Raw genomic sequence first — 5,106 nt, 5'->3', positions numbered from 1 at the left:
ATCCCCAGTGAGATGGATTGGCCAAGAGGCAGCATCAATGGGCTCAAGCGTGGCAACAGTAGTGAGGTTGGCCCAGGAACAGGCAACCTTCTGCTATGCCTAAGGTCACTATGAGTGGGCACCAACTTGATGGCACCTAACAACAACAACGTCTGACTCCCACAGATATTATTCATTTCAGAATTTTGCACCTAAAGGAAGAGTATGTTTTCATCCTAATTTTCCAACACGAGGTAAATTAGCTGAAAATCTTTGAAGAGATCCAAGTCTCATCAGTTTTAGATGAAATTATGACATAGTCAGACTGAATTTTTTTAATGAGGCTGAAATGAACAGCTTTTACAAGTGATGTCTTCACAATTCTTTGAACTTTGATGTCAGTAGAGACTTCTATTATGACTGAAGTATACCTGAATTAGGCTAGTTTTAACAGGCTTAAGCTATGCAGCTGTTCTTGTTAAGCTCTTGAGCATCAATTCTGACTCATAAGGGCCTCACGTGAAAGACTAGGCTTTCTGTGCTATAATCTTTACTCTGTGAAACTTGCTCTACAACATAAAGTAGTTAAAGTAAATGGAAGAAATGATGAAGCAAAAGAGATGAGTAGACGATTTCAAAGTGTAGCTCCAGAAGACAAAGTAAAGCACTAAAATGAAATGTGCAGAACCTGTAGTTGGTGTTGGTGTTGGTTATGTGCCGTGGAGTTGGTTCCGACTCATAATGACCCTGAACAGGCTTTCCAAGGCTTTAAATCTTTACAGGAGCAGAAAACCTCGTCTTTCTCCCACGGAACAGGTGGTAGTTTCAAAGTGCTGACCTTGTGGTTCACAGCCCAATTCGTAACCACTACAAACCTGCAATTAGAAAACCAAAAATGGAAGAACACACTTGGCATTTCTCAAGCTGAAAGAACTGAAGAATATGTTCAAAACTTGAGTTGCAATATTGAAAAATACCATGGGCAAAGTATTTTACAATGCAGAAAGTATCAAAAGAAGTGGTGCTGTTAGTTAATATGGTGGACTGTAAAGTCAGTTCAACTGCAAGGTCACCAGCCACTTCTCAGAAACCCCATACAGGGTTGCTATGAGTCGGAACTGACTTGAAGGCAATTAACCACAACAACAACATATCAAAAACAATTGATTGACATTCAATCATTTCAGAAAGCAGTATATGATCAAGAACTGATGGTTCTAAAGGAAGAAATTTAAGCTGCACTAAAGGCAATGGCAAAAAACAAAGCCTAAGGCATACAGGGGACAAAATGATGAAAACTTCTTGGACAATACCAAACTCTTTGGGGCAATGAGTTGCTGGACCTGGGGTCTCAAGATCATAGTTTCAGGGGACACCATGGTCACATAGTCTACAAAGACAATATTCTATATCTTTCATAGGTGAGTAGTGACTGGGATCTTTAAAGCTCTTAAAACAGCCATAGAAGGGGCAATATTGTTCTCTTCATGTGCAGAAGAAAGAAGAATGATGAAAATTGAAGATTTTCCATCACATGGACTGATGAGACATGTGAACATCAGTCTTCATGACTCTGAAACCAGAAGAACTAGATAGTCCCTGGCCACCAACTGCTTTGAAAGGGATCACATTAGAAGGTCCCAGATAGATTGGAAAATAATGTGGAACAACAATCAAAATTATTAAAGAAAAAAAGAAGAAGAAGAAGAAGAAGAAGAAGAAGACTGGGCTTACTGGTCAGAAAAAGACTGGAGGACCCTGAGTTTGTGACCCTCAACTACCCATCACAGCTGGAACAGGTCTGGGACAGAACTCAATGCCATGGCCCAGTTTTCAATCAAGCAGTTGATAGGTATATGGGAGTGGGGGGAGACAACAACACTAGTGAGGTATGCTTACCATGGAATGACCAATAATTCAAGATCAAAAGGACAACTTTCACTGGCGAACATGATTCAGAGGGTTTGGGAAGTAGGGTGGAATGTAAATAGGAACCACAGGAAGTGGGATCACTGTTGTTGCATGGAAGGAATTGCAACCACTGAGATGAAACAAAGTGTGTGATTTGTTGGATTTAAAATGGATGATCTGCTATATATGCCTTCAGCTGTATTCACAATAAAAAGAAGAAGAAAAGAAAGAAAGAAAGAAAGAAAGAGAGAGAGAGAGAGAAAGAAAGAAAGAAAGAGAGAGAGAGAGAGAGAGAGAGAGAGAAAGAAAGAAAGAAAGAGAAAAAGAGAAAGAGAGAGAGAGGGAGGGAGGGAGGAAGGAAGGAAAGAAAAGAAAGAAAGAGAAGTTTCCAGGAATTGACAGAATACAAATTGGAATCTTTCAACAAACTGATGCAGCACTCATCTATGTCAAGAAATCTGGAAGTCAGCTGTTGGGTTTGCAGTACTGACTTTAAGTTAATAACCCAATGCCTAACAAACAGCACCACTATAGTTTCTTGCTTGCTGAAAGCAAAGAGGACTTGAAGCACTTATTGTTGAATATCAAAAACTACAGCCTTCATCATGGATTTCACCTCAGTATAAATAAAACAAAAATCCTCACAACTGGATTAATAAGTAACATCAGGAGAAAAGACCGAGGTTGTCAAACATTTCATATTATTTGAATCACACAAAAAACAAACAAACAAAAAAAACAACCTCATGGGAGCAGTACTCAAGAAATCAAATGTTGTTGTTAAGTGCTGTCAAGTCAGTTCTCACTCATAGCAACCTGGTTTAGGGATTCCAAGGAGAAGCTGGTTGCTCTGAACCACTGAGCTTGCAGTTAGCAGTACAGTGCTTATGCTACAACATCGGGCAAATCTGCTACAAAAGATCTTTTTTAAGTCTTAAAAAGCAAAGTTATCACTTTGAGGGTTAAGGTGCACCCGACCCAATCCATGGTATTGTTAATCCCCTCATGTATATGAAAACTAGACAACAAAGAATGCTGTATTTGAATTATGGTGTTGGCAAAGAATATTGACTATACAGTGGATTGTCAAAAGAATTAGCAAATCTGTCTGGGAGGAAATATAGCTAGAATATTGATTAGAAGTAAGGATGGTGAGACTTAATCTCACATAATATGGAAATGCTTTCAGGAGGGAACTGTCCCTGGAGAAGGACATGGTGCTTGACATAGGGTCAGTGAAAAAAAAGAAGTTCCTCAGTAAGATGGATCGATACAGTGCTTGCAATAAGGGGCTCAAGCATAGCATTTGTTGTGAGGATGGTCCAAGACTGGGCAGTTTTGTTCTGTTGTACATAGGGTTTTTACGAGTTGGAACCAATTCAATGGCACCTAATAACAACAAAAACACATCTTTATGGAAGCAGCTCATGAGGTCTTTTTCTCTGGAAGCCTCTGGGCTGCTTCAAACCACCAGTCTTACATTTAGTAGCCAGGGGCTGTTGTTCAGGCATTTAGCTCTGAGTTTTTGTTTGGAGTTTCTACACAAAGTCACCATTAGACATAATCAGAAAAAAGAATTCATTTAAACAGTCATGCTAGGTGTTTCAGAGTCTTCAAATAGAACAAGAAGAAATATAAATCTGCCCTTACGTGAGAATAAGTATCTTTTTCTGAGGTTAGGGGAGATTGCCTTAGGGAAATTTAAACTGAACTGTCACTATCACTTTCTCTGGGACAAGGTTCCACACAGATTAAGATTCCTTTTTCTAGCATCAGGAAAGGCCAGACTTCCATTTAGGCACTGTTGGAAGGTGTCTAGGCCTGGAATATAAAGTACAGGGCTGGACTGAGCATCTGCTGAGCTGTAGGGGTTGTCATTTTTGGAATCCTGAACACTGGTAGAATAAATAGAACAGAGTTGCTTATTTCCAGTCCATCCTGTTTCTTAGCTGCTTCTAAATGACTCATAATGGAAAAAAAGTCAAATCCTGCTGAAAGAGAAAAATAAGAGGTGGAAACAGTACCATTGGAATAGTAAAGATTATGAAAGAACAAGGGAAGTAAAAAAGAAAATGTTATCTTGAGGAATCACATGGCATAGATTCTTTTTTTCCATTTGACTTCAATTTTGGAAGCTATGAGAGAGAGCCTTGGACTTGTAGTAGGACTACTGATAGCCAACTGACTGCTAAAATGGAGAAATGAAAATGAAAATTATTTCAATCAATTCCATCCCTTTTTCCTCTATCCTCTATTCTCTGCATACCACTAAATGCTTGGTCTGTTGCTGGTATCTTTAGTAAGGGACTGGACTGCACTATATTCTAAACTCTGGTTATATTATTTTGCTGGGATTACTGCTGTGGTTATGAGTTAGGCTGCTAAGCTAAAGGTCAGCAGATCGAAACTACCAGCAGTTCCACAAGAGAAAGATGAGGCTTTCTGTCCCTACAAAGATTTACAGCCTTGGAAATCCTCAGCAGCATCACTATGAGTCGGAACGGACTACACAGCACATAACCTACCTACCTACCTACTGCTATGAGTGCTATGGATTTCTGTGTTTTCTCAATCACAAGAGTAAGTAGGTAGTATTGTGATAATTAAGTGTGTCCTTAAGTGCTGGACTGCAAGGTAGATTTGAACAGCAAGGTCGGCAGTTCAAGCTCACCAGACGCTCCTCAGAAACCCTATACAGGGCCATGATGAGTAGGAACTGACTCAATGGCACTTAATAACAACAGTAACATTGCTTCTCTAGCTCCTTTAAAGGAACCAGTAGAAGATACTATAAGTTACAGCTACTGAAAGAATTCTTTCTATCTGATTCCAAATCCCAACCTAACTAAAAATCAGCAAGCTGAGGTAAATTTTACATTTTAAATCTTGAGTAAGTTTTCCTTAATAATTTAATAATGAGAAGGTGTTCTGATTATAAAAATTTGGGTCATGTTTTTACTACTGACATTGTGTTATTTGAACCATTCTTATACCATAATTTGGACTGAATATATAACCTCTGGTGAATTATAAGAATGAATATAATTTGAGATGAGGAATAGAATAGGAAATATATTTATACTTTAGCCTAGTTAATAGATTTTTTGTTAAGTTTTTATTGTGAATTGAGTAAAAGTTTACAGGGCAGATCATCCGTTTTACATTCAATAAATCATATACTTCATTTCATTACAACTATTATAATCCTCTCCATGT

The sequence above is a fragment of the Chrysochloris asiatica genome, unplaced genomic scaffold (genome assembly GCF_000296735.1).
Source record: "Chrysochloris asiatica unplaced genomic scaffold, ChrAsi1.0 scaffold00059, whole genome shotgun sequence".
NCBI classification, from domain to species: Eukaryota; Metazoa; Chordata; class Mammalia; order Afrosoricida; family Chrysochloridae; genus Chrysochloris; species Chrysochloris asiatica.
Note: the sequence above shows the minus strand (reverse complement) of the source record.